The following is a 12,414-nucleotide window of genomic DNA, read 5'->3' as shown; positions in this document are numbered from 1 at the left end:
GGCTTTGCATTTGACACTTCAGCCAGTCATGATGCTTATCATGTTTCTGATGAAGAGCCACCAGAAGCTCTCGGTCATTGAGAACACAAGTGCGCTTCTTGGGTCGTTGGGCAATGGTGCTATCAGTGGCTTCAGTGAGAGCAGGATGCGGTGCACGTGTAGTGCCAGCCAAAGGATACACACGAGTTACTGCTTCAACGCCTTCAACGTTCTGAGAAAAACTTTGATGCTCTGCATTCTGAAGACTTAGAGGTTCCTTGGCAGGCTCAGGATAGATGGCTTCAATAGACATATCCACATCAGGCAAAAAGATCCGATGATTGCGGGCAGATGGCTGATATGAGATAGCGGAGTGAAGTTTGATCAGTCACATTACCCATGGGGCGTAGAACTTCAAGCCAAACAGATCAGAGCCTGATGCAGCAAGTTGGCGAATGAAGAAGTCCTGTGCATTGAAGCATTTTCCATGAAGAATATAGAAGACCAAAGTCTTCATTGCACCTTCCAGCTTGGCATGTGGAGAATGTCCTTTGATTGGCCAAAGAGTTTGCCTTATGATGTGATAAATAGTCCTTGGCAGATACTCAAGGTCTTCAATGAAGAACTCCGTGGGATAAGAAGCATCTTGGGGCAATGGCTTCATCATACTGAGCATCCGACTCAAGTTAGGTTCAGGCTTCTGGAAGATGCTCTCAACAGCTTCACTATGAAGCTGACAGCCATGTTCGTAGAGATCGCCAGGAGTGGGCAAACCAGTGAGCTCAATGATGTCAAAGGCTTTGGCTTCGTGATGAACGTTTCCTGTCATCCACTCCAGGACCCAAGTCTTTGGATCTCTGTTATACCCGCGGATGTGAAGTGTGGCATAGAATTGGAGCAGCAACTCTTCATTCCAATGCTCTTGGTTAGTGACGAACGGCAGCAATCCAACCTCTTTGAAGCAATCCAGAGCTTCTTCCAGACAGGGCAGACCAGCTATTGCTTCAATGTCAAGACGCTTGTGTGGGAAGATGCGACCTTGATTGTAAAGAATGCAGGAGTAATAGTTTCGCTGCAGATAGCTCCAGAACCGATCAGATGATATTCTTTCCCTTGAGTAGGGGTTCCTGGAGCTATTGAAGAATGTGTTGTTTGCTCTGAAGCCATTGATATTGAAGGAGCCAGGTGCTGATGCAGGACCTGGGAACCTGGGCAATCTTGGGATTGGCTTCAGTACCTGAGGCCTGTGCTCAACATGATAGTCGAACTGGGGACCGGCAGCAGACGCAGGAACAGAAGCAGTGGGATCAGTGGCTTCGCTGACTTCTGGTGCTTTTGGTGGTGAGGGCTCCACATTAGCTTCAACCATGACAGCGTCAATGGCTTCAGTGGTGTTGGTGGTGGCAGCCTCAAGATTTTCAACCTCCACTTGACGAGCTGGAGGGTCGGTCACAACCACGTTCTCCTCGAGAACCGCTTCTTGGTGGGACAGGGGAGTAGCAGCTTGTGGGGCTTCTTCTTCATTGGCTGATGCAGCTGGAATGTCTTCAGCAGTTTTAGCTTCAGACGCAGAGACTGGAGGCCTTGGACCTTTGCGAAGCCTGCGCAACGCGGGCGACGCCTTTGGAGTTGGTGTTGGCTGGGCCTCAAAGTCTTCTTCCTCTTGTGGGCGATCAGCCCATAAAGCATCCTGAGCAATTGGCGTCAGTGGACGACCAATGCTGATGAGTTCGGTGTGCGTTAGCACTGGCGATGATACCTGTTGGTGCTCTAGCTGAGGAAGGACTGCATCATCTTCAACATGGTCATGGTGACCAATGTCTTCAGCAGCGATGGGATCAGCTGCTGGAAAGTCTTCAGCTTCATGAGCCTCTGTGAAAGCAGGCTCATGGACAGTCAGTTGATGTTCTTGTGGTTCAGCGTCAGGTTGAATCATGGAAATGGGTTCAACAATCAAGGGCTCTATGGGAGCAGCCCGTTCCTTCTTGGTCTTTCTTTTCTTCTTGGAGGGGACAGTAGCAGAGGCTTCAGGATGTTTCCTCTTCCTTGCTTCAGCCTCAGCAGTCCTGGTCTTCTTCAGTTCTGAAGCAGTTGACCTGGCCTTTGGCTTCGAGCCAGGCATGCTAGTTGGGAAGACAATGGGAACTGCTTCCTGCCTTGGTGCATCGGGTTCAGCCATAGCGGGCTTCTTCTTCTTCTTGGCAGCCATCCTGGGGTCGATGCCAGGATGCCCAAGGGCCTTGCGCTTCTCAGCCTCATTGTAGGCTTGCACACACCTGTCAGCCAGGACCTTCATGCGCTCACGAGAACCCTGAGCTTCTGCATGTTTCTTGAGAAAGGCTTCCTTGAGCTTGTGCAGCATAATCTTGAAGTTCTTCACGTCTTGCACGCTGAGCATGGCCATATGCTTCTTGAACTGAGATTTCTCAAAGTCAATCTTCTGCTTCAGTTCAACAATGCGCTGGGCGATGGCTAACTCTGAAGCAATGGCGCCATGGAAGGCGACACTGAGGCCAATGGGTAGTTGCAGATCTTCGAAGCTGATGTTTGGCGTGTCAAACCACTCATCAATGAAGTTGTGGATGATTGTTACATCAAAGAGAGGCAGATCATTGAAGATTTCTGCTTCTTATTTGCTCTTGATGAGTTGCTCAAGAGCGTCATCTGCAAGATCTTCATCACTTGACAGATCAATGGCATCATTGCGCAGAATGGCAGCAGCTGTTAGCCCTTGGCCGGTGTGTGGCAGAGGCATCTTGACCTTCTGGGGCTTGGAGATGCGTGACAAATCTTCAGACTACACACTGTCTTCAGGAGGTGCAGTTGCCAGTGGCTTCGCCCGTGAGATTTTTGGTGAAGAGGCAGGCTTTGAAGCTTTACGCTGCTTCAACTTCTTTGGCTTCGGTGCTGCAGGCGCTTCATCTGATTCAGCGTCAGCTGCAGGCTCATTCACGGCTGTCCCTTGAACCAAGATATGGGTGATGAGACCTTCAAGGTTGTAGAAATGACCGACGACATTGGGTTCTGCATCTCATGTGCCATCAGCCCTTGGAGCAGAAGGACCAGGGTTGAAGTCTAATCCCAAAGACTTCTTGTTCTGCTTCGCTGAGTTTTTGGCAAACTGGAAGTTGCGCTTGAACAGATTGTCGTCACGACACCATAGTAGTGACGATGGGTGTGCATCTGCAGGCTGTGGCCCACGGACCATGCAGGCATAGAAGCCTTGTTCAATGGCTTCATCCCTGGACCTGGGTTGAAGATTTTTGTATAGGATGTCTCCCCAAGGTCGCTTGATGGCATTTTTCTCAGCATATTCCTTGGTCACAAACCGGTATTTGAACCATTGTTCCGTCCAATATCTTCGAATCCATTGGATTCGGGTCTTGCGCTGATTGTAATCCTCTTCAGGATCTGTCTTGTAAAGCTCTGAGAGGTCATCAGGCAAATCTCTTGATGTTCCCCCATGACACTGTCTGCCACCCTTCCTTACTGATTTCTCTGCAGCCATGAACTTCAAACTGAATGGCTTCAACATGTTCAAAGGCTTCAAAGGTTTTCGCTTGCTGGACAAACAGGAACTGGCTTCGGGAGAATTTATATGATGCTGTAAGAATTCTGCAAATGAATGCAGACTATGAGAACCAAGGGATTCTCCCACGGACATGTACCTGTGACAGCATTAAGGTGCGAGGGAAGGGGAAGAGGTCATATGCATTCTCAGAAGATTTTGAAGATAAATCAATTTAGAAGACATTGACCTCATCGTGCGAAGACATTCACTCATAGATAAGGAGTTGGTTCCAGATTTGTACGAATCCAGAGATCAGTACAAGTGAGGAATCTAACTACTTTGTGAAGCATAAGTGAATATAGTAGGCATGTTATGAGATGCAGTATGAAAGAGATCCAACTTGTGTGAATAGAAACTGCTTGTGGTAGAAAGTGACAAAGCTGTAGGATCAAAGGGGCCGTAAAAAGGAAGTTTTATTTACCACACGAAGAACTGCTAGATGGAGTGGAAGAGGAGGCCGAGCAGTTCGATCTTCCGTGCCCTAACTTGGTGACGGAGGACACCTATGGCGATGGCGGAGATGACGATGTCCGCGGTCGGCGTGAAGACGGCGTCGGAGAGGTTGCGGCAGCGAAGCGCTTCGTCGCCAGTGTCATCGAGGGCTAGCGGTGGCGCTAGGGTTCGTGCGAGAGTGGAAGAAGAGATAATGACCGTTGTGAAGTGTGTATTTATAGGTACAGGGGTGGCACTGCGTTATTACACAGGTGCCCCTGGCGATTCACATCTGAGGAACACGTGGCCATCATGCAGCATATTGGGGTTTGTTCCATGTCCCACGCACGCCTGGATTGTCGGGTGGTCATTCCCACTTCTCCGGGTTTCATGTGAAGGAATGAGCATTGAAAACAGACTTAATGCTTGTCATAGCAAGCATAGAGAGAAAGCATAGAGAGGTTAGGGTCCGATCACATTCACTTAGTTCAAAAGATTCAACAAGAAGACATAGCTATAAGTGAATGTTGTAGAGGACAGAACACTAGTATATATATATATGGTCAACATAATGAAGGTAATCATGAAGACATGTTGAGATTGAAGCCAAACCAAATGTGAAGACATAGCAAATGTAACGCCATGAGTGAAACACTTCAAACAGAACATTTGGTGGTGGCGTTACCCACCGTATAGGAAGTATTAGACCCAGACACGGCACACAATTATCGTGGCGCTCCGAAGTCAAATTCCACATTAATGTATTCACACTTAGAATGCATGTCTTCATTGATTGAAGATATACTTTACTTCGTGTGTTGCACATCTAAGTCATCAATATGCATAAGTGTTAGGATGTGTGCCTGATCACAGGACATTTGAGGATTCCAGGATATTTAGCTCACACCGTAACTTGCAAAATCTCTTCTCATCCAAGGGCTTGGTGAAGATATCTGCCAATTGCTCTTCAGTGTTGACGTGTATGATATCAATATCTTCCTTCACAACATGATCTCTGAGAAAGTGATGACGAATTTCAATGTGCTTTGTCTTCGAGTGCTGAACTGGGTTGTTGGCAATCTTGATGGTGCTTTCGTTGTCGCAGTAGAGTGGCACTTGCTTTAGATGAATGTCATAGTCCTTGAGTGTTTGCTTCATCCACAGAAGCTGAGCGCAGCAAGATCCAGCAGCAATGTATTCAGATTCAGCAGTGGAGAGAGATACACAATTCTGCTTCTTTGAAGACCAACATACAAGTGATCGTCCCAGAAAATGACATGTGCCTGATGTAGACTTGCGATCCACCTTGTCACCAGCATAATCAACATCCGAGAATCCAACCAGATCAAACTCTGAGCCCTTTGGATACCATAATCCTAGAGTTGGGGTCTGAGCCAAATATCGAAGAATTCGCTTCACAGCTAAGTGATGCGACTCCTTTGGTGCCGCTTGAAATCAAGCACACATGCAAACACTAAGCATAATATCTGGCCTAGATGCACATAGATAAAGCAAAGAACCAATCATGGAGCGGTATACCTTTTGATCGAACTCTTTACCATTGTCGTCAGGACCCAGATGATGCTTGGCTGGCATTGGCGTCGTGAAGCCTTTGCAGTCCTGCATACCGAACTTCTTCAGGCAATCTTTGAGATACTTCTCTTGAGATATGAAGATGCCGTTGCGTTGCTGTCGTATTTGAAGATCGAGAAAGAACTTCATCTCTCCCATCATGGACATCTGATATTGCTCTTGCATCATATATCCAAACTCTTCACTGTACTTCTGATTGGTGCAGCCGAAGATAATGTCATCCACATATATTTTGCACACAAACAGTTCACCATCATATGTCTTCGTGAAGAGAGTGGGGTCGAGGGAACCAGGTATGAAGCCTTTGCTCTTCAGGAAGTATTTGAGTGTGTCATACCAGGCCCGAGGGGCTTGTTTGAGGCCATACAGTGCCTTGTTGAGCTTGTATACCATGTCAGGATGTTTTGGATCTTCAAAGCCAGGTGGTTGTGCAACATACACTTCTTCTTCAATCTTGCCATTGAGAAAGGCACTCTTCACATCCATTTGATATAGAAGTATGTTATGATGATTTGCATAGGCCAGCAGTATGTGTATGGCTTCAAGTCTAGCCACAGGAGCAAATGTTTCATCGAAGTCAATGCCTTCCACTTGAGTATATCCTTGAGCAACGAGACGAGCTTTGTTTCTGACAACTTGACCATGCTCATCTTGCTTGTTGTGGTATATCCATTTGGTGCCTATTATGTTGTGCTTTCGAGGATCAGGACGCTTAACCAGTTCACATACATTATTCAGCTCAAACTGTTGAAGCTCTTCTTGCATAGCTTGAATCCATTCAGGTTCCATGAAGGCTTCTTCCACTTTCTTGGGTTCTATTATTGAGACGAATGCGAAGTGCCCATAGAAATTTGCCAGCTGAGTTGCCCTTGATCGAGTGAGCGGACCGGGTGCATTGATGCTGTCAATTATTCTCTCAATCTGCACTTGATTGGCAACATGAGGATGTACAGGGCGAATATTTTGCTCTTGCTGATCATTGTCGTTGTTAGAGGGATTGTCTTCAGGCTGAGCATTGTCTTCAGGTTGGTCCGGTGTGGAGATGATAAGTTCCTCTTCAGGTTGAGCTTCAGAAGGTATGATTTCTCCAGTTCCCATTAGCTTGATTGATTCGCTGGATGGAACTCCATCTAGCACATTTGGGAGGTGCTCTCTTTGTGAACCGTTAGTGTCATCAAACCGCACATCCACTGTTTCAACCACTTTATAATGAAAGAGATTGAAGACTCTGTAGGAGTGCGAATCCTTTCCATATCCAAGCATAAAACCCTCATGTGCTTTTGGTGCAAATTTTGAAGTGTGATGTGGATCCTTGATCCAGCACTTGGCACCAAACACTCTGAAGTAACTGACATTTGGCTTCTTGCCAGTAAGGAGCTCATAAGATGTCTTGTTCAGAAGCTTGTGAAGATAAACACGATTGATTGTATGGCATGCAGTATCAATGGCTTCAGGCCAGAATTTTCTTGGAGTCTTGTATTCATCTAGCATCGTTCTGGCCATCTCAATGAGTGTTCTGTTCTTGCGTTCGACGACGCCATTCTGCTGTGGCATGTATGGGGCTGAGAATTCATGTGTGATGCCCAAGGTATCAAGATATGTATCAAGGCCAGTGTTCTTGAATTTAGTGCCATTGTCACTTCTGATGTGCTTTATCTTGGCGCCATAGTTATTCATTGCTCGATTGGCGAAGCGTCTGAAGACATCCTGCACTTCAGTCTTGTAGAGGATTATGTGCACCCAAGTATATCTAGAATAATCATCAACAATGACAAAGCCATAGAGACAAGCAGTAGTAGTAAGAGTTGAGTAATGAGTGGGACCGAAAAGATCCATGTGGAGCAGTTCGAAGGGTTGAGTAGTTGTCATGATTGTCTTTGAGGGATGTTTGGCCCTCGTCATCTTCCCTGCTTCACAGGCACCGCATAAGTGATCTTTCTTGAACTTGACTCCCTTGATGCCTATGACATGCTTCTTCTTTGCAAGGGTGTGGAGGTTCCTCATGCCAGCATGCTCAAGCCTCCGATGCCAGAGCCAGCATTCTGAAGCTTTTGCTAGAAGACATACGGCAAGCTGTGGTCCTGCGGAGAAATCTACCACGTACAAATCATCTTTCCGATACCCTTCAAACACTAGAGACTTGTCAGATTCCATTAGAACAAGGCAACGATATTTTCCAAATATTACGATCATGTTCAAATCGCAAAGCATTGAGACAGACATTAAGTTGAAGCCAAGGGATTCAACAAGCATGACTTTATCCATGTGTTGATCCTTTGAGATTGCAACTCTACCTAGACCCAATACCTTACTTTTACCAGTGTCAGCAAATGTGATGTGGCTCTTGTCGGATGGACGTAAGGTTGAGTCCATAAGAAGTCTTCTTTTGCCAGTCATGTGGTTGGTACACCCACTATCAATAATCCATTCTGAAGACGCTGGTGTCATACCCTACAGTGCAGTTAGGGGGATAGGCTTCATGAAGAGAATTGTGAAGCAAAATTTGACGAACCAGTGGGTTATGAAAGCTTAGATCCAGATTAGGACTGATAGGGAGAGTAGCAAGTGATTCAGGAACGAAGTACATAGTAATACCATTCGGGCATTTGATCTTGCGCCCTACAAGATGTTTAAGGTCCCCAGCAATAGCGTCAGAAGATTTTGGTTTTCTGCTGGAGACCTTTCCCTGCAAAAGAGAGTTAAGCCTTCTTAGCCACCCACATCTTCAAGGGTGGCTTAGAAGCGATAAGTCTAAGTGCAGCGTCTGAGAACTCTGGCTTTGGAGCCCTAGCAAAAAGTCTTGCAGGCGGACAATAATACTCATAAGAATAAGCAGAATAGTTTTTGGCCTTATGAACATGGCGGTTCGATGAACCGCGCTCATATTCATAGGCCTAAGTATGGTTTCCCTGCATAACATTTGCGTTAGTGCGACTCAGGTGAGTCCTCTGTCTGTATGAAGCCTTTGGACCATATGAAGCTTGTGGTCTGGGGTTTGTCTTCTTCAACTGTGGTGTCATGATGACATTCACAGGAAGATTTTCCAAACACTTTTTCGGCACCCAGATCTTCTTCATAGGCGGCCCATTCCTGCAGTTAGTACCAATATACCTGGCAAACACTTCACCATTTTGATTCTTAAATAGTTTATAGTTTGCATCAAAGGATTCATCAATTACAATGGGGTTAGCACAAGTGAAGCCAGATAAATTGGATGGATCTGCTGAAGGTTCCTTTGCAGCAACCCATGTGGTTTTGGGATACTGCTCAGGTTTCCAGTAAGAGCCATCAGCATTCATTTTCCTTATGAACCCAACACCCTCTTTCCTCGGGTTTCGGTTCAGAATCTGCCTTTTGAGGACATCACATAGTGTCTGATGCCCTTTAAGACTTTTGTACATCCCTGTTTCAAGCAATGTCTTCAACCTAGCATTCTCATCAGCAATAGCAGTGGTATCCTCAGCAGAGGGGTTAGTTACCACATCAACAGTTGAAGATATTGCAACAGTAGCAGCAGTAGAACATTCAGCAACAGAAGTAGCATTATCACGCTCAATGCATTTAAGACATGGTGGTTCAAATCCTTCCTGAGCGGAACTGATCTGTTCGGCGCGAAGTGACTCGTTTTCTTTTTGAAGATCTTCATGAGCCGCTCTCAATTTCCCAAGATCTTGCTTCCTTTGAAGATAATCGTAGGAAAGCTTTTCATGAGTTGTTGAGAGCGTTTCATGACGACTTTCAAGTTCCTCATACTTAACATGAAGATTTTTTATGTCTTCAATTAAGGACTCAGATCGAGTCATTTCAGCGCCTAACAGATCATCGCTTTTGTCTAACAGTTTTTGAATATGTTTCATAGTTTTTTGTTGTTCAGTTGCAATTTTAGCAAGTGTTTTGTAGCTGGGTATTGAACCACAATCTGAGTCATCTTCACTAAATGTTTGGCAGTGAGTAGTGTGTGTGTTTACCTTGGCACCGCATGCCATGAAGCAGTAGGTAGGAGCGGAGTAGTCCTTGTCATTTGCATCGGTGTCGGTGATGAATTCATTGTCTTCAGTGTTGAAGATGGACTTGGCAACGTACGCTGTAGCCAAACTTGCAACGCCAGAATCGGACTCCTCCTCAGACTCCACCTCCGCCTCCTCAGAAGCGGACTCCTCCTCTGAATCCATTTCCTTGCCAACAAACGCACGTGCCTTGCCAGATGAGCTCTTCTTGTGTGATGAAGACTTTGAGGAAGACTTGGAAGAAGACTTTGAGTATTTCTTCTTCTTCTTGTCGTCAGAGTCATATTCCTTGCTCTTCTTCTTCTTTCTATTCTCATTGTCCCACTGCGGACACTCAGAGATGAAGTGGCCTGTTTTCTTGCACTTGTGGCATGTTTTCTTCTTGTAGTCATGAGCAGAAGCTTCATCATTCCTTGAGCTTGATCGTGAAGACTTTCTGAAGCCTTTCTTCTTGGTGAATTTTTGGAACTTCTTCACAAGCATAGCAAGTTCCTTTCCAATGTCTTCAGGATCATCAGAACTGCTGTCAGATTCTTCTTCAGATGAGGAGACAGCTTTTGCCTTCAAGGCACGAGTTCTCCCATAGTTAGGACCATAGATATCTCTTTTCTCAGAAAGCTGAAACTCATGTGTGTTGATCCTCTCAAGTATGTCGGACGGATCGAGTGTCTTGAAATTAGGTCGTTCTTGAATCATCAGGGCTAGGGTGTCAAACGAACTGTCAAGTGATCTCAGTAGCGTCTTGACGACTTCATGCTTGGTGATCTTAGTAGCGCCGAGGGCTTGAAGCTCATTTGTGATGTCGGTGAGTCGATCAAATGTGAGCTGGACATTCTCATTGTCATTTCGCTTGAAGCGGTTGAAGAGGTTGCCAAGGACACTGATTCTCTGATCTCTCTGGGTTGAGACGCCTTCGTTGACCTTGGAGAGCCAGTCCCAGACCAGCTTAGATGTTTCCAAAGCACTCACACGGCCATACTGTCCTTTGGTCAGATGACCACAGATGATATTCTTGGCAGTAGAGTCCAGTTGAACGAACTTCTTGACATCAGCAGCAGTGACACCTTCTCCAGCCTTGGGAACGCCGTTCTTGACGACATACCATAGGTCGACGTCAATGGCTTCAAGATGCATGCGCATCTTATTCTTCCAGTAGGGATATTCAGTTCCATCGAAGACGGGGCACGCAGCCGAGACTTTAATTATCCCTGCAGTTGACATAGCTAAAACTCCAGATGGTTAAACCGAATCACACAGAACAAGGGAGCACCTCGCTCTGATACCAATTGAAAGTGCGTTATATCGACTAGAGGGGGGTGAATAGGCGATTTTTACGAAAGTCTTCAAAATGTGGAAGTTTCGAAGACACACGATAGAATTAAACCTATTACCATGCAGCGGAAGGTAGACTACACTAGGTAAACCATAGTCATGTATTCAATGAAGTGAAAGCACAATGACTAATAGCAGCTAGGTAGTAAGGATCAGGTAGGAAGATATTAAGAAGCCAAACAGATCACACAGTCACTCAGTGAAGACAAAAGATAGTGCAAACATACAATGACTTCACAAGGAGTAATAGTAAGTAAAGAGAAAGGAAGGAAGAAACCAGTGACTCGTTGAAGGCAATGATTTGTTGGACCAGTTCCAGTTGCTGTGACAACTGTATGTCTGGTTAGGGCGGCTAGGTATTTAAACCTGAGGACACACAGTCCCGGACACCCAGTCCTGAACACGCAGCTTAGGACACCCAGTCCTCATCGTATTCCTCTTGAGCTAAGGTCACACAGACCTTGCCCAATCACTCTGGTAAGTCTTCAAGGTAGACTCCAAACCTTCACAGACTTCGTTCACCGGCAATCCACAATGTCTCTTGGATGCTCAGAACGCGACGCCTAACCGGCTCGAGGATGCACAGTCCTCAAGTGTAATAAGTCTTCAGATCACACAGACAAGAAGACTTAAGTGATGCCTAATTCTCTTTGGCTCTGGGTGGTTAGGGCTTTATCCTCGCAAGGAATTCTCTCTCAAAGGCTTCGAGGTGGGTTGCTCTCAAACGACAAAAGCCGTACTCTGAATCTGAGCAGCCAACTGTTTATGGTTGTAGGGGGTGGGCTATTTATAGCCACTAGGCAACCCGACCTGATTTGTCTGAAATGACCCTGGGTCACTAAGGAACTGACACGTGTTCCAACGGTTAGATTTCAAACTCACACGGCAACTTTACTTGGGCTACAAGCAAAGATGACTTGTCCGACTCTGGACAAGATTCGCTCTCATAGTCTTCACTCGAAGACATAGGTTTTGTTTAAGCATCACTTCAGTCATTCTGACCGGTTCTCTTGGACCCCACTTAACAGTACGGTGGTTCCTATGACTCAACAACGAAGAAAAAGAACTACGAAAGATCTAAGTCTTTGAGCTCCATAGTCTTCATGCGGTGTCTTCTCTTGTCATAGTCTTCAATGTGAATATCTTCATATACCACCTTTGACATCAATGTCTTCATACATTTTTAGGGGTCATCTCTGGTAGGAAAACCGAATCAATGAGGGACTTCTACCTGTGTTATCCTGCAATTCTCACAAACACATTAGTCCCTCAACTAGGTTTGTCGTCAATACTCCAAAACCAACTAGGGGTGGCACTAGATGCACTTATACTACTGTCTCTACTCGTCGATGGATAACCGGGCGACGACATCCTCCAGCTCCTTCATCAATTCCTCACGACTTTGCTTGAAAGCAACGATGGATTCCTCCACCCCTGCCCGCGCTTAATCTGGAGCTTCCTCAAGTCACCCATCTATTCCTCGACGACCGTTGTCAGCGT

The sequence above is a fragment of the Triticum urartu genome, chromosome 5, assembly GCF_003073215.2.
Source record: "Triticum urartu cultivar G1812 chromosome 5, Tu2.1, whole genome shotgun sequence".
Taxonomy (NCBI): Eukaryota; Viridiplantae; Streptophyta; class Magnoliopsida; order Poales; family Poaceae; genus Triticum; species Triticum urartu.
Note: the sequence above shows the minus strand (reverse complement) of the source record.